Source organism: Sorex fumeus, unplaced genomic scaffold (assembly GCF_029834395.1).
Source record: "Sorex fumeus unplaced genomic scaffold, SorFum_2.1 ptg000035l, whole genome shotgun sequence".
NCBI classification, from domain to species: Eukaryota; Metazoa; Chordata; class Mammalia; order Eulipotyphla; family Soricidae; genus Sorex; species Sorex fumeus.
This window is the reverse complement of record NW_026606092.1, coordinates 33341502-33360478: the sequence shown is the minus strand read 5'-3', so window position 1 is coordinate 33360478 and position 18977 is coordinate 33341502. Positions and strand designations below refer to the sequence as shown.

Genomic DNA, 18977 nt, shown 5'->3' with positions numbered 1-18977 from the left:
AATTACAGGGAGTCAGACATCTAAGTTTCAATAAAGAGACTTCACGAGTTCCCCGAACAAATTATATCTTAAATCCTACTGCTATTTCTTAAAACAAGTAAGAACTGTAATTTTAAAGGCTTCATTCATTATCCTTTTCACTAATGTAGTGGAACTATTAATAAGGAAAATGAAGGGAAGAATGACAATCTAATAGTAAAAGAGCTGTCTGATTATTTGATACCACCACTCAGAAATATGGTATTGAATCATTGGAGAAACATCCACCAAAAATGCAATTCTAGTCAGTGGAAGTCGGTAAGAAAAATAAACAGAAGTGAGTCTCCTTCATATATTTATAAAACTGGAGATATATTTGTGATGCTTCTAAAATGCAGGATAGTAATGCCTGTTATTATAAACACAGTTGTTTGATATATACTAAAAGATACTATCTCAAAATTATAGACTTATCCAAACTTTGGGTAATCAACATTAATGTCTGGGTGAAACATCACAGGAATTAAGCAAGGATTCTGCTTTTTGATGGACTGAAGAGAAGCAGAAAGATGTGTTTTCAGGCTGATTCTTACTTCTCTGACCCTATCCTGAAAGCTGGGATGCATGCAACTAAGAAAGTTCATTTTATTACTTCATACATTCTAGATGGCAACTTATAAAAAAGAATTTCTTTCTGGTAAAAGCTAAGAAAAGAAACAGATTTTCTCTTAAAGTAACTGTGTCCTTTGAAATTCAGTGCTGTAGAAAACAGGCGAGGCAAATCTATAGAACTCAGCTCTGTTGAGATTGAGTTTTGCCACTAACTACCTATAAAAACTAGGACACTTTGTTTTCTGTTTGCCTCTGCTATCCTGAATTACCTTTTGCACATTTTAGAAGAATTCTCAATGTCTTCCTCTGAAGAAAGAAAGCCAAAACTCAATTATTTGCCCGAGTCAAAAAAAAATCATGAACTCAGTTTGCCTGACTTCCAGGAGAGTGTATTTTCACCACTTATATGACAATTTTGTCTGAGAAGTTCATGGTCTTTACTGGTCTCTTCAGTTACTGTGAAAAGAACAGAGATGAGCAAAAGAAAAAGAGGTAAGCAACTCAATACCATTGCTAACCATGGAAACATCTGGTGTTATTCAGCAGTAAAATGCAAAGGTTGTTCTAGACTACAGAGATTGACCCTGTTGTTGTCAATAAAATAATATTTTGAATACACTGTGCAGACTGGCTAACCCTAGCACTATTCTCAGACCATCCACATACAGAAAATGTGCTACAGAATCCATGTGGTAAATTTGTTGCAATATCACCTGCAAAGAAATATGCAACATCCCTCTCCTCCTGAGCTCTTGAAAGCTTCCAACCTCCGAGCTCTAGAAGGCTTCCAGCCTCCAATCTCTACCCTCTGGGCAGGCTGACCTCAGTCTTCCATGCAGTACTGCAGAGCTGTTTCCAATGAATTCTGCTCACTCTAATTCAGGAAGTTCACCCCACCCCAACAAAAATTGTTAGACTCTACACACTCGAGTCCCCATATATGTTCACATATATTTGACCCTTTCTTCTGATACATTTGCTATGTTAGAACAGCTAACTGTACTCAAATAAGCTTTTGCAAATTATGATCAGTGCTCTTCAACTTTTCTCATAACAGCAACATAGGAATTGAAGATACTAGCACTCAATGCTGGTTTAAATGAAGGAGGCTACTGGCATGGGAGGCAAATTCATTTGGGGGACGTGGGGTCTCACTTCAGCACCTCTGTAACTGCAGATACCACACACTGGGACACTAGGTACTAAAGGTAAGTACAGATACGTAATAAATTACACAGTCACTTTGGAAGCAATGCTCTAGGATTCTCATGACAGTCAGTTGTAGGGATCGGGAGAAGGAAGAGGCTGGGGCAAATTTGGCAATTTTAGAACATAAGAGACTCCAACAGCGGCTGGAGCAATAGCACAGCAGGTAAGGCGTTTGCCTTGCACATGCCTGACCTGGGTTTGATTCCCAGCATCCCATATAGTCCCCCGAGCACTGCCAGGAGTAATTCCTGTGTGCATGAGCCAGAGCCAGAAGTAACCCCTGTGCTAGCCGGGTGTGACAAAAAAAAAAAAAAAGAAGGCACCAACAAGTGAGATTCAGGCAGAAAAGCTGCTGCTACTATCACAAAAGCAAAGTGAAATCAATGCTTATCTGCTTCGTTTTTTCCCTTCCTATAGGGGAGGTCAGCTTTACTACTGAATACAAACACAGAACACTAAACCAAAGAAAGGGTTTTCCAAACTGATTGGGCCTACTCATTGCCCAGCAGGGGGGAGAATCACTGTGCTACCCTGAAAATCTAACTTCTTCAAGTTAACAAACAGAATAGGAACCCCCCCCCACCCCTTCAATTTCACATGCAATTACTACATGCAATTACCCTGCATCATTCTAGCAACATCAGGTGAGGATTAGGGGTATTATTACCAACTTCAGGGCAAACTGCAAAACAATGTCCCTCTTAAAATCAATATATCAATTTAGATCCTACTGAAAAGGACTGTTCCTGTTAAAACATCTCCCTTCCCAACCATTAGAATTTCCCAATCTGAGGGCATATAGTCCCAATGAAAATCAAATAAATGGAGTAACATGGCAGAACCTGGGCCAACCAGTAAGAGAAGTAAAGAGCCACAGAAAGGAAACAAGTACAGACAGGACCATGATTGAAAAAAGGTTAGAAAGATTGTCCTAAAAAACTTTTGCTGTTTGCTTCAATCAGATCTCATTCAGGTAAGGATTTTAGCTGATAAAACATTGTCAGATATCTTGAGTCACTGCTTCAAAAGTCAGCCTGGTAGAGATTAAACATAATGCCCCTGGAAGGACAGAAAGATGGCAGGAAAAAAGAAGCAGTATGCTTTCCATATTTTATATGAGATTGGGGGAAAAATGATACAGTATGCCTGAAATAATAATCTTGAGGAATGAGACTCTCAGTAAGTAATAAGCTCCAATCATTGGGATTATTCCTCACCCATACCCAACCTTTCTTATATGAAGCAAGCTTTTAGAAGAAGAAGGAAGAGGGGGAAAAGGGCACACAAAACAAAAAACTCACTGACATCAGGGATTTATTCGGCAAAGCAATTTCCAGAGGCTATCCAAGAATCATTTTACATTCAGCTCAATATTCTATATCTTCCACATCTATATCTTTTGTCCTATACAATGATAATTGATGGTCAGCATTACAGCCCTAAGGTCCTGCAACACACTGAATCATCAAAGGGAAATTCAATTATATTCATAAGACTCAATGCGCCACAGCAGCAAAGACAACTTGAAGACTGAGGAGGGTTGAGATAATGGATTTTAAAGTTAACTCTTGATACGTCAAACTGAAAGGAAAAAAGCCAATTCTATAAACAATATTTTGTCTGAAGGAGAAATATTTTAATATTAGAATATGTGTAAAGATAAACATCTACAATTTTATAAGAACTCAGCAGCAATTTTTCTTGTTAGAAGGCTTTCTACCTTTTCTTAGAAAAACAGACAATGTAAAATTATCTTTCATGGGGCCACACTTCGTTAGTGATCATACAAAAATGAAAATACATTCTAGGTTTCTTTTCTCCTTTGATATAAACAATACATTGCTCTTGTAGAAAAAAAAATCAATTACATGTCAGTAAAATGATGGGAAAAAATCTTTGGAATCTCACCATCATGAAAACAGTCACTGTTGATATTTGGTGACTATGAGTATCAGATTCTATCATTTTCATTTATTCATACATATGATAAGTATAAAAATTTTCAATAAGCATACTAAATCTACTCTTTCCACTTAATACTACATCTGAATGTTTTTAATGTGTTAACATTTTTCTACAATATCAGATTTGGGTGGCCTCCAAAGCAGAGGACCCAAGAGTCACTACCACTATACTCAGATAGTCAGATCAGACATTTCAAAATTTATGCTGGAAATGTAATGCTGCTAGTACCCAGCTGTGCTGAGGCCACCATGGTCATCCTGGGGGTACTTGTCAGGTCCCAGCTATACTCCCAGCAGTGCTAGAAAGGTACTATGCAGGAACAAGAAATGAACTTGTCCTCACAAATGAAAGGCATGCACACCAGTGGTATCTCCCCTGGCTCTTTAATATCATTTTTGATGACTGCAAAATATTCTCATGTAGGCAAGCCATAGTATAACAGCTCCCCGTGTTGAATGCAAAATTTGTCACTGACTTTTCTTTGTGACAAACAGTCTAATAACTGACAACCTACAACTCAATATTTGTCCACTTCTACAGTGATCCAGTAATTGCAATATAAATATATTGTATTATAATTACATAACATAATATAAATTGTTATATAATACCCTGAATATAACAAGACCTTCAAATATATATTGAATCAACTGATTTTTAGCAAGACTTCTAGAATATATATATACCTAAATATATATGTAAAGCTTATTATAATTATGATAATATATGTCAATGAACTTTCAATTTGGGTCAAATTTAATTCCCTCTAACACAAGTGGAGGCTGTCCAGGATAAACATTTATTTTATAAGCACAAAAGTAAGTCATTACTTGATAATCAACTTCTCACAAACCACCAGAATATTAGTGGGGATGCTTTGGGTACATTTATGAAAACTCTAAAATTATATTCTTTTCTTGGACAGTTGAATATGATTTAATTTTGAATGAAACTGTAATTTAATAATGAGTATTTCATCTGATTTACACTGTTCCAATTTAGTTACTCTCAGGTTACATAGGCTAGGCAAAAATCTTACTACTGATTATTTCAAAAATAAATTGTGAGGGAGGGGTATTTGGGACAATATCTGGAAGTACTCATTACTCATTCCTGCTCATTCCTGCTCTTGGCTCACAGATTATTCTTGATGGTGCTTGGGTGCTATATGGGGTATTGGAGGGCAAACCAGGGTTGCCCACATATAAGGCAAGTGCCTTAAAATATGGAGCCAGAAACTGACAAGGATGGGATTCAAACACACACATGCAAAGCACAATGGTTTAGCAGTCCATCGCCTTAACCACTCGGCCACCTTGTCTACATATATAGGCTGGAGCAATAGCACATCAGTTAAGGCATTTGCCTTGCATGGGGCCAACCCAGCCAACCCAGGTTCAATACCTCCACCCCGCTCAGAGAGCTTGGCAAGCTACCGAGAGTATCTCACCCTCCTGGCAAAGCCTGGCAAGCTACCTGTGATGTATTTGATATGCCAAACACAGTAAGAACAAGTCTCACAATGGAGACGTTACTGGGCCCACTCGAGCAAATAGATGAACAATGGGAGGATACCCTTTCTCTCATGCTTCAAGTTTGTAAATAATATTTAATAGGAACATTGACTAACCAGCTCCTCTATTGTATACAACTATTTTTATGATCCAATGGTAGAGTCAAGTAATTATAATAGAAATAGTCTGGTCTGCACAGTATATAATAGTCACTCTTCGATCATTTACAAAACTTTGTTGACACCATTTTTAAATACTTAGGCTTTCTTTTTTTCAATGTCCCAACAATTTTTAAAGTCAACTACAAACAAGCATTTAGTGATCACTGTGAGGTATGTTATCTACTCACAAGGAAATTAAGACATAATTGTGAAGATAAAGCAAGTTGATATGTAATAATTTGAGTCAAAGAGGCATATTTGAGCAATGAGAGACAGCCCTGGACTGAGGAATCTAAGAACGAAAGATTTACTAGTAGGGAGAGAAATGGGACAACTGATAAAGTGGTAAAAATTTCACTGAAATAACTTGAAATTAGGCCATGAATTTAAAAAAAAAGAGAGAGAGCTTGTGTTTCAGAAGAAAAGGCAAATAGTTTTAGAATCAAGAGCATCCGCAGAACCTGAAATGGGGGATTTACATAGTGCAGCCTTCAAAACTTCACCGAGAATGTGGATGGTTTAGGGCACTGAAGGTGGAGTTATATGGGAGGGTGTAAATATAAACTGGACATCTGCTTTTCAAAGATACTCATTTCTATTTAAAAGAACCACAAAATGCTTCTATTACTTCAGCAAATAATTCTTCAATAAAGCAACCTTTTATTATACAGTCCCTCCATAAAGGACTGAAAAATCTAATTTTCACTCTCCTATGAATTGCAATTGACAGTTTATATTTCTCCCAAACTTTGAATACCATTGAAAATATGATAGTGAAAATATCAGAAAGATTAGAAAAAATAAGATGTGAATGCAATATAGAAAAACACAAAAGGGCAAGTAAACTTATCTCCATAACTTGATATTTGCTAAGCTCCTATTTGAATGCAGTTTTCTGACTCTCCAAAGATACAATATTTTCTAGTGTATCTCATTTATGCTAACACAAATATATTGTAAAATTAATGCTCTGATTTCTGTTGCTCACCAATTTTAAGGTTCAAAATAAATTTCACAACTTGTAAAGAAAGATATGCATATAACATGATTACTACTATTCAATAAATCTTTACTAAAAACATACGGTTCATGTTATGGGTGATGAGTATAATATTAAATATACTATTTTTTCAGTGCCTTGAATAGTAATGCACAGGGGCAAAGGATGATCTTTTTAAGAGACCTTTCACAGAATTTTTGAAAGATTTTTGAAAATGTGTCAAAAATGTGATCCCATAATTTTGTATTTCATATAAAAAGCTATATGTGACATTCCCAGCACATATTGTTTTATTCTATGTCTCTGTGTTTACATAGATCTGACCTAGGTTAGGTTTTAAAATGCTATAGACTGATGTAATTTTGATTCAAAAAATAATATGCTCAAGGTTAAAAAATCAATTAATTGATATAATTAGTTATAGCACATATATTGTGCCAAGTAAAATTTTAGTGCTCTTCCATTAAAAGAACATTCACGGGTAGTCATAGGAGAATGGAGAATACTCAATTAACTCCAACTCTTTCACATTTGGAACTTCCTTCCCATTTCCTGGACTATGATTCCATTTAAAAAAAAATTATTAAAGAACTGTGATTTACAAAACTATTGCTTAGTTAAGTTTTAGACTTATAAAGTTCTATCACTAATCCCACCATCAGTGTCAACTTCCTTCCATGATTGGTTTCAGGTTCCCTTCCATTCCCTCCATCCCACCCCACTTCACCTACCATCTTGATAAACATTTTTTTTTTTGCCTTTTCGGTCACACCCGGCGATGCACAGGGGTTACTCCTGGCTCTTCACTCAGGAATTACTCCTGGCGGTTGCTCAGGGGACCATAAGGGATGCTGGGTTGGCTGCATGCAAGGCAAATGCCCTACGCGCTGTGCTATCGTTCCAGCCCCCATCTTGATAAACATTTTAAAATTTGGCTGTTATCCTTTGGATTTCATGTTTTCTGTATTGCTGACTTTGTTTGCATATGTAGGTATATATCCCTCACATTACTGATGCACCTGAGGTCCTTGACCCCGCTTCCCCGTTATTTCCCTCCATATTTCTTGCTCCCTTCTGCCATATGCAAGTTCCGTTAGGAGTTCAAATCCTTTGAGAAACAGTCAAAATTATGGTGTTTTCTTTTGCCACTGATGTGAACTGATGTGAACAGACCACTATTTCCTCACTTAGAAAATGTCCTGGATGCCAGGTTATGGAAGTTAAAACTCTGAGTTAATGACTCCAGAGCCCCCCAAAGGCCTACTGTTTAATTGTGTAATTATAGACAGTTAAAAATGCATGATATGTAGCGTAGAGAAAATAGTTGGTGTTTCGGGAGCCATTGTGGATTACAGCTTATGAAAATTTAAAACTATGCAAAATTTATATGGGGCTGAGTTATCACACAAATACTACACCCTGTGCAAGGGCCATCATCTCTTCTTGAATTCTGTCAAGAAAAGCAGATGACAATTAGTATAGATGCCACAGTGATTCTTCCTTGGGAAAATAGAGCACCTTGAGCGCTTTGCTTCCAAATACCCTTAAGTCTCGGTGTCTCATAATCTCAACTGCAAATGGCATTAAGAAAAAGCAGTCAGGGGAGACCACAAGTTGCCCCCCCCCCCCCATGAGTGGCTTTCCAGCATGGCTATGGCCCCGGAGGACAGGGACCCAATTCCGAACCCAGAGGCTTTTGTCAGAAATGTGACTTTACTATGCATTAAGTTATGGCACTGTGACCCACGCGGGGGGGGGGGGGGGTGTCTGTTGTCTGTCTCTTCCACCTTTCTAACCCCTGGTGTCACGGTGGCTGCCACCTCAGAGCCTATTGGACACATAGGTATGAGCCGGCAGTGACGGGGCAACTTCGGCCTCATGGGATGGGGGATGGAACCGGCACATCCTTCCTGTCCCGCCGAGACCACGAGTTGCCCCCACCCCCACCCCACGAGAGGCTCTCTAGCACAGCCATGGCCCAAGAGGCACACAAACCCAATTCAGAACCCAGCAGCCTTAAGGCAGAAATCCCTCCAGACTTAATTAGTAAAATATCAGAAATTGCTCTTCATAACCAGCAATAGAAAACAAATTATTCAATGATGCCTTTTCAGCAGGTTTGATTGTTGGGTAAAAATTCTAAATAATAATGGTGCATCTTTTGTCAAAATAATGAATGCAATCAAAGTAGAGAGAGAGTTAAGTGGAAATCATCTGCCTCACAGGAAGGGGGAGGGGTAGGATGGGGGGTAGATTGGGGTTCTTGGTGGTAGAAAATGTGCGAAGGTGAAGGGATGGGTGTTTGATCATTGTATGACCGAGACTTAAACCTGAAAGTTTTGTAACTGTTCTCACGATGATTGAATAAATAAATTTTTGAATGAAAGAAAGAAAGAAAGAAAAAAGAAGAAAGAAGAAAGAAAGAAAGAAAGAAAGAAAGAAAGAAAGAAAGAAGTCAGAGGCCAGGAAATAGCAAAGCAATTATGCACGTGACAGATTCTATTCCCAGCATAACATGGTCCCAAGTATTGCAGGATGCATATCTAAAAGGAACCGAGCACCTTTGCACCTAGCACTTGAATATCTGGGAATCCCCCATGGGTGGGGATTCTGGAATTCCAAAGCACTACTTGGGAGGCTGCAAAAAAAAAAAAACAGTGCGGGGGGGGGCAGGGAACAGTCAAGAATTAATAGATATGCTGACCATAGAAAATCTGTAATAACAGAGGAAATATCAGGGATTTTTTTTGAAGAAAGTAGTTTGACACATGCAAATATGAGGAAATTTGGAGAGTGAGGAGGGGAGAGAGAGAGAGAGAGAGAGAGAGAGAGAGAGAGAGAGAGAGAGAGAGAGAGAGAGAGAGAGACTGTGTGTGTATTAAAAATTCAAAGGAGTACCTGAACTTTTCAGAGGAGAATCATGAGAGTATACATTTTAGCATCTAAGGCTGAGATGTGGGCAAATCCGAGAAAAGGAAATGTGTCTATCACTAATATTTGGAGTTAGTAAGATCTATTTTCAAATTTGGATACTGCATATTGATTCTATGGTAAAAGTGGTTCTTCAAAAGGCTGGGTTATAAGAGGTGAACCCAAGAATTCTTTACCACATAATTAGTTGAAACACTTCATCTTGAGATCTATGAATCTCTCAGTTTAATTAAAACTCTGAATGCAGAGACTGCTGTTTTATCTGAAGCCTACTTCCATTTGGCCTTCCTTCTGATATCAAGAAAGGATGCCTGTACTTTCTTACCTATTTACTTTCATTTACTCCAGTAAATGAGTTCAGTCCTAATGTGTGACCCGTGGGGCATTCTATAACTTAACTAAATTGCTGGTGAATTTTACAAATCCAGTGGCAAAACAATGTATAGACCAAGAGAACACTCTAAAAATACTGTTGTTTCTCTTGTTCAATCAATCCTCAGGATTAAAGAAAGAATTTATTGATAAAGACAGAGAAGTAATTCTCTGATGAAGTGAGATGGTGTATCCGTGTTCTCCATACTCGTTCAATTAATAGACTTTGGTGTATGCAAACACTGATAAGTGGATGAAATGTGTTGCTTCTTAATGATCTAATCTCTATTCTAACAGGATGTAGGCTCTGCTACACAAACATTTAGCTTGGCTATTTCCCCCAAACATTTATACTTTGGAGTGTGTGAGCCATTTATTTTGACAGTATTGCTTGATGCACATCTCTGCTGTTAATAGCTTTGCAAACATTTTACAATGAAAATACCACACAACTGGAACTAATCTCATTATTTTTATATTAATAAATCTTATAGCAACAGAAGAGTATTAAAACCCAGAATAGAAATACATAGATGTTTAATATAGATGTTTAAGAACTCCTAGCCAAGTCATTCCTTCTGTCAACAAATATTTATTAATGGACAATTCTGATGTAGGCACTGTGGTATTTGTAAATATTTTGATAAAACACATGTTTTTTTTCCCCCTCCATAGAGCTACCATATTAGTAGGAAAAAAGAAAAATTGAGCTTAACAAGCAAAGATATGTATATCCATAAATTGGAATAAATATTATATATGCTCTTTTCCTCTAAATAGCCACCCTTAAGCACACATCCTCTTCATTCATCTCATTATCAAAAGGCCACTTCAAGTCGCTTGCATGAAAATTTGCTACTCTCTACTTTCTTCTCCAGTTGAAAAGTTAATTATTAATTCTTTGCCTTGGCTGGATCGATAGCACAGTGGGTAGGGTGTTTTCCTTGCACACAGCCAACATGGCTGACCCAAGTTTGATCCCTCCACCCCATGAAGTATTCGAAATGCCAAACACAGTAACAAGCCTCACAATATTACTGGGCCCACTTGAGCAAATCGATGAACATCAGGAGGACAGTGACAGTGACAGTGACAGATCTGACATGGAAACATTAGGCTCTGGTTCTTAGAATTCCAAATACATTGTGCAAAATAAAGATATCTCTAGTACATACTGTTGAATTATCACACAACCTGAAAAATGTCTGAAAATACATTCAATATAATCTTCTATAACTTCAGAAAAGCAATGCCACTTTCTCTGTCTCATGGGGTCATCAGCTCAAAATAATCTACTGGTAAAGCACACCTCATTCATTAATTCCTAGTTTAACAGTAGTTCTCATATTTCCAGTGTTCCTTCATTGGCCCCTCAAACACAGAAAAGAATTGCTCTATATTTCCAATATCTTATACATTTTCTTTTCAAATGAGGTTAAAATCTCTCATCATTACTAAGTCTACATGGACAGGCTCTTCTGCTTCTGTCTTTCAGCACACTTGAGTTCTCAAATTTTAAGCTGTGTCATATTATTTATGGTAATAGCTTCAACCATATCAGATGCAATGTTCCATTTTGTAATAAATATTATGTAATGCTCTCTTTACTATACTGAAATGAAATTAACAGATAACTTACCTACAACATTATTTCAAGAAAAATCAATATGATGCTCTAACTGTAATACAAAGGAGAAATAAAAAGGAAGTAATTTGTAATAAAATAATATTTATTGAGATAGCTATCCTAGAATACATAATGAATTAAGCAGAAACATGTACCTACCCATGCTTACAATGAATGATTTCTATTTAAATAAAGTTAAAAATGTTTTTAAGCTTTGTATAGAGAATACAAGAATATAAAGAACACAGAAGTTACACAAAAATAAAAATAAATTTTATATTGAAACAAAAATAGAATAAAATTTATTGTACATTAAAAGAAATACGGAGAAACAGCCTTAAATTAATGAGAACATACTAAGACAAATTAGGCTGCCCCAATGGAGAAATAGAGAAGTCTGATCTTCACATAAATTACCTAGGCCTTATTTATTGCATTCTGGTAACACTGCATCTAGCAAATGAAATGTCAACATTTTCCCTTGAGTTATGACATGTGACAGTATCATGATAACTTAATACCACAGAAAATATTCTTCCTATCCTAAAAGACCTATAAGCTGTGCATTTCATCTCTAGTACTTAATATTTTTTATAATGTATTCATCAATATTTTTTGGGAAATCAAGATCCAATTAAATATAGCCTATATATTTACATATATATAAATATATATGTTTGAGGCTCTCAGTTTAAACCTCAGCACTGCAAATATATATACATATTTTGTATACAATATATTTATGTATACATATTTTTATATATTATACATTTATATAAAAATATATTGCAATGTTGAGGAACCATCCCAGAGCCTCAAACATGTAAGACAAGCGCTCTATCACTGAGCCACATTCCCAGCCCTACAAATGCACTTGAATGTGAAATAACAGTTCAGTAAGTTAAAAAGATAGAATTTAAATTATATGGAAGAAATTCAGAAAATCCAAATAAATAATTTTCAATAATTCTTTGTCACAGAATAGTTTTTTTGTCATGGAGCTACTAAAATTATTACATGCCACATATGCACATAGGTAAATCAAGGACTGTCAGTGGCCACTACTGGTCAGGATAAATCAAGAGAAAACTATTATTTTAGTCTTCAAAGGGAGTGATACACTGTAAATACCCTGATCTCAAACATTAATCCTACAAATCAAGATAACAAAGTTTTTTAGGTTTAAGTAATGTTCTGTTTGGCACTTTATTAAGGAAGTCTTAGGTAACAGGTGGTATACATTTTCCAGTTCTCTTCTTCTTCCTTATAAGTCAGACAACTGAGGTTTTCTTTAGTAACACCTTAACTATCAAACAATTCCATTCACTGAATAGCGCAATGGCAAATATAAAATTAATGAAAGTTAGAAACAAAACAATTAGAAGAATTACTGTAAGCAGTTGTGATCTGAGTACAGTATCTCCATGTTAAAATAGAGCAAAAACTAGTATACCTTCCTGGCATTTGGACTGTATGTAAAATGCCCTCTACAGTATTTGAGACATGAAAACTGTTCAATGAATGCTCACTGAATGTTATTAATATTGTTTAGCTGTTTAGCTAAAATCAAATGTTAAATGCTAAGTACAGTACTTGATACATGAAAACTGTTCAATTAATGTTGAATGTTAATATGATGGTTAATACTATTTCACTAAAATAAAAATCATTTCATTTAATTTAAAAAAGCTCAATATATGGTGATTGTGGTCTAGTCCCAACAAACCAATTTTATTCTGTGCAAAGGAGACATTTTCCTTAATGATTGTTCAGGAGTTTGAATCCTTGGGATATTTCTAATGTAAAAGTAATTTCTGAATAGCAGCTCTTAAATAACCCCTGCAGTTACCTGAACTTGCAAGAATTACTATTAGGAAATTTGACATCCAGTAGTAATTTCTAAGTAAAACTCAAATTCCACTAAAGCATGTTTCTACTTTCTGTGGATAAAGGAAGAAAATCCCTCTTTCTGCAAGGTTTTGTTTTACAGTAAAAACTGTGGCATTTAATGAGATGCTCAATCTCTTCCTCTAACTCATTGCCTTTAATAATGGAAGATAACATTCGATCTCTTAGTTTTAATAGTGAAAGAGAAAACACACACAATGATTACTGTGGTTTCAGGTAAAGATAGCTGGAGTGAGCATGAAACACAAAAGGGTTTGAAAAGAAACTAGTTATGGTTCATGTTCATTAACTATCTGACAAAGGAGAAGAGACACGTGCGCTGAAAGGCATCATCACCCTTACAAAACTTTAGAACCTATACTAGGTAAAAAGAAATATTCAGAGTATCAAAGAGCCAGTGAAGTTAAGACAGTATTGTCCATGCAGAAAGGTCACCGGCATGCAGAGTAAAACAATCCCTGGGGCCCTGTCATATCAGGTATTGACCTTTACTTTCCTTTCAGATCTACATTTGTCAGAAAGGCAGAGGTTTTAGCAAACCTTAAGGATTGGAAGAGACTTTTGGTGGTTACTGCTCACACAGGTGCTTTGGGACAGTGACTTACTATTCAAGAACTTAATGGAAGAGTTTTAATGTTAATAAATTATGTGACCTTAAAGACATCGATTGGCTAAAATAGCTCTTGACAAGTCTGTTCTGAGTTAGACCAGGAGAGGGACATCAGATCTATCCTGGCTGGGGTGATGTTCTAATAGAAAGGGTTCTCTAAGAGCACAGGGGACTTCCATGTACATGGGTGCAGAGACAGATGGTTCTTCAGAAACAGAGGTGATAGACTGACCCCCTCAATTTATAATTTATAGTTATTTAGTTTATTCTTATTAATGCTGGAACAGAATTTCTTGCAAAGAGGCCTATTATAATGAAGCCTAAGTGTGCATCACCTTCCAAATATTGATCTGTTCCTCAGAGGCAACTCAATTATTATGATTATGTGAATAACATTACCTTGGGAACTTTCTTATGTATATTTATATGCAATTGCTAATGTCTTACAATACATGTGTTTACTTATGTCACAAACAGAACACTAATATGCTTCACTAAAATTTCCCATGAGTTTCCAAGAACTGAATATGATGAGATATCACACTTTGATTATGCTATGTGGCAAAATAAATTTTTAAATATAATTTAGGTTAGTAAGTTTCCTATGAGTTCACCAAGAGATCATTCAAGTGGGTCTAACTACCCAGGTTCTTTAAAAGCAGAGGTTTTCTCCCTGCTTGGTAGTAGCAGAGGAAAAAAAAGGAATTTGATAGATTACAATCTTTTGAAAACGGAAGGGGCCACATTGTGAGGTACATTGGTGGCCTCTAGCTTCTGAGAATGATCTGCACTGTAAGCTAGAAGTGAAATGGGTTTCTGTCTTATAACTACAACAAGCCAAATTCACCAACTTGAATGAACATTAGAAGAACATCCTTTTACCAGTCTCCAGAAGAGAAGAAGCCTCTCTAGCTAATGACTAATGCCATGATTTCAGTCAGGTGAGATGCTAAAAAGAACTCTGGAGTCTATTCGTGTCCTCAACTACAGAAGTGGGAGATAATAAATGGGGTTGTTCTAACCACTATCTGTGGTACTTGTTTTATAGCCATAAAAAACTGAAACTACCTTTTATTCTGTAGTTCATTTTTATTCAAAAATGTCTTATAAATCAATGCAAATTAATTAGTCCTTTTAAATACTTAACAATATCTCAATATATGCAACATATTACTTCCCATGATGCCTGCCAACAGTTCCTCTATCGCTATATAAAGCTTCCATTCCTTTATTATTTCCTCTCTCTGGATAGGTGTGGACCTTGTGGTGTGTTTTTACCGGGGGTGGGGGGGGGGCACTACAGCGAAAAGGATGTTTAAAACTTCTGAATTGAGGACTTAAAAGATCATGAAGTGTCTGCTTTTTCCCGTTTGAGATTCAAGAGATGTGTATAATAGCTGAAAGTACACTGTTTACTGATGAAACCACAGAATAGAAGGAAAGAATGAGGGAGACTCAGGACACCCAAGACAAATTTCAGGCAATTTCAGGATCAAAGAATCATTCAACTGTATTCACAGAGCACAAACCATGGTGAAAATTATATATCTTTGTGGCTGATGTCACTGACTTTTGCTGTACTTAGTTATACAACAAGAGATACTAAGTGATAACTCATAAAATGATCATGAACATTAATTTCTTATTCATTTTCTTACTGTTGAACATTTTGTGTTTCCAAATATAAATTCGCATGAAACACACTTCAGTAAAACAAAATATCAATAATTCCATGGGGTTGAGCACACATGAACCTATTTGTACGCAAGGTTGGAATGGACTGATGCTTCTGATAAGCACTAAAGCAGTAGAACTGGTCATAAACAGGTCCACTTACATTTTAACAAATGTTGAAAAATTACTCTAAGTGATTATCACTGATGATATTTTAGTGCTTATTATCCTATTTAGTGCTTATTATCCTATATCTTTGATCTAATTTCCTAAAATTCTATTATAATTAAAACATTATTTAAGCCTTAAGATGCAACCAAACTGATGTGCACTAATCTAAACCAAGAAGAATTGATGAACATGGTTTATACCACTTCATAACCTACAGGCATTTGTATATTATAATTTTTAAAGTTGATTTTTCCTTGTTTACCTTTTTAAACAAGGCCACGAACAATAGTGTCAGTCAGGGTCTTGCAGGTCATTTCCAGCAGAGCTCAGCTCAGAGGGTGCTTAGGTGATCACATAGAACAAGGGTTTGAAGATGCTCTATCATTTGAACTCTCCTTTGACAACTGTAGTTAAATTTTCAAAGAAAGAAATGTGCTTTCCTCTATGTATTAATTCAATTAATATGAGTAGTATCTATGTTCCAGGAGTAGAACTCAGGCATTTGGAGTAATATTAAAGTAGTGAGTAGTATACTGGTTTAGTGATTCACACAATTTCAACAACAGATGGTGATACATGATATCATGTCATCCATCCATGTGCCAGTATCATGATGAATAAGAAAATAAAGAGCTAATATTTGGACATAATAATAGTAAAAATAATAATAATTGTTATTATTTATTAATAACAGTATTGCTATTTTGTTTTGCCATAATATTCAAGTCTTACTCCTGACTTTGTGTTCAGGGATTTAATGGTATAGGAGATGGTATCTGGGTCAGCCACATGCAAGGTAAGTGCCTTAACCCCTGTGCTATCTTTTTAGTCCTAGACTATAATTACTAAAATGCACATCTAATAAATATTTGCCTAAATCAGTGGTATAGTCTATTTCCATGCAGTGCTTATGTGTGGCATATTATTCTTGTCTTCCATTCTTAGTTCTAAAAATATAACTGGGCAACAGATATATTCCGTCATCTTTCCTATTTAAATATTAGGTCATTTACTATGAGCAAATTCAATAAGAAGGACAATAGGAGTTCCCTTAGCATTTGGTGAGTGAATAAAACAGTATTGAAACTTTTTTGAAAGAGAGGAGGTAAAAATTCAAGTTATCACAGTAATTGACTCCTTTTCACAACACAGCCACGCACAACTGAATTCAGAGTTTGAACTGAATCAAAAAATGAACTTTCCTTAGCTGACTGTCAGTGAACCATGAAATAAATATGAAAGAACTTTTGTGATCGGATGGGGAAGCACTGAGGAGCATGTTGTGAGGACCTTAACTGCCTGGGAACAGACTTCAGCTGCAGGCATCTAAGATACTGCTAAAAAATGTAGAGGTGCATAGAATACCCAGGCTGCTCTACTCTGTTTCTGCATTCACTGAACTGGCAAGCAAATGACTTAGAACGAGGAACTTGAGTTCACAGTTAGCAATAAATAATTTCTTAGTTACCACTGGTGGGTTGGCTGGGGGCTACCATTCTTTTCTCTATCTTCTTTTAAAATCTTTGTTAAAGGACTCTGATTTACAATACTGTTAATGGTAGTTTCATGGTCTCATGTAAACATCCTTTCAAACACTACACCTGGGAACCAACTTCCCTCCACCAAGGTCCCAAATGGCCACCTCCAAGCTAAGTTATGTGGAAGATGCTCCAGTTCTGTTGCCTTTTGGCCATTGTTGATTCCTCCCTGTGTGTCTTTAGGTTCCACATGAGAGAGACCATTCTGTTCCTTCCAATTGACTTCATTCAGCATGATACTATTTCCAACCACATAGTGTAAACTTGCGTGTCTTTGACTTTCAGAGAGTTGGATAATTCTGATTGTGTATGGATGGCACAATTCTTGATCCATTTATTGGTAATTAGGGCAATAATTCTTAAGAGGGATCCCAGCCCTCCCAGGTCAATTGCAAAACAAGACTGAGTCTGAGGGATACTTGCTAAACCAAGTTGACACATTCGACTGACCCTAAACTCTGGTAATCTAGCAATCATCCTTCTAAGCCAAAAAGGCGTCCAAGCCTCCTGTATGTAAACTCCAGAAGCAAGAATAGTGAGACAGGCACTGGCTATCTACTGATCCTCATCTAGTTACATATCTCTCTCTACACAGGTCTGTATGAGCACAAAGCAGATTGGAGACTGTTAGGCTCACACAATATACATCCTATTTATACCCTTACATGGCAGAGTCTGGCAAGCTACCCGTGGTCTATTCGATATGCCAAAAACAGTAACAATAATGGGTCTCATTCCCCTGACCCTGAAAGAGCCAACAATACAGTAGCATTGGGAAAGATGAGTAAAGAGAGGCTGTTAAAATCTCAGGGCTGGGACGAATGAAGACTTTACTGGCACCCTCTTGAGTAAATCGACTAACAATGGATGACAGTGACACAGTGATGCAGTGAATTCTACCCTAGTCCTTCCAATGTCAGTGATTATACACCATGGAGTATTTAGTGACATGCCTAATTCACAGTGTACATGTCACGACTAAGGAAGGTCAGACTTTGACATTATATCTGCTGCTAGATGCCAACAATTCTTGGTCCAAATTTAGATCTCAGCATTGTAACTGCAAAAAAAAGTACATGTGACCACAAACTCCCAGGAGGCATCCATCCAGGCCACAGGCACTGACTCAAATTTATAAGCATGAGTCCGGATCATTTTCTGGTCTAACTTCAACTGAAGTCTTTACTTCTAGTCTATTGAATTATTGGCTAATACAAAGAAATCAGTTGAAAATTTTTAAAAAATGTGAGGAGACTAAACTCTGATGTAGGAACTAATGATCATTTCAAAAAAATAAACACACACAGAAGACTTCCAAGACATTGTAACCAAAATGCCAACTAATAAAGAGAGATGGACTCCAAAATGCAGGGAGAGAAAAGTAAAAACAACTAATAACTGACAAATAAATAACTAACAAAAAAAACTAACAAATAAGAGAATCCCTATAAAACTTACACTGGATTTCCCAGATCAAAACTCTGCAGGCTGGAAAGAACTTCCAGTCAAAAGTTTTTATTCTTCTGGGTTAGCACCAAAAATTTAAGGATTAATAAAAATAGCACAGCGGTTAGGGCGTTTGCCTTGCACGCAGCCAACATGGCCGACCCGAGTTCGATTCCTCCACCCCTCTCAGAGAGCCCGGCAAGCTACCGAGAGTATCTCACCCACACGGCAGAGCCTGGCAAGCTCCCCGTGACGTATTC

The 18977-nt window shown here is 36.6% G+C and overlaps 1 protein-coding gene and 1 non-coding gene across 2 annotated transcripts in view; both read right to left on the bottom strand.

Moving 5' to 3' along the window:
* The window catches only part of NCKAP5 (NCK associated protein 5), a 1139016-nt gene that overhangs the window by 500554 nt on the left and 619485 nt on the right, over window positions 1-18977 (bottom strand). The window lies entirely within an intron of this gene.
* TRNAS-GCU (transfer RNA serine (anticodon GCU)) lies at window positions 5005-5086 on the bottom strand. The gene has a single exon. It is a non-coding gene; the product is annotated as a tRNA-Ser (tRNA).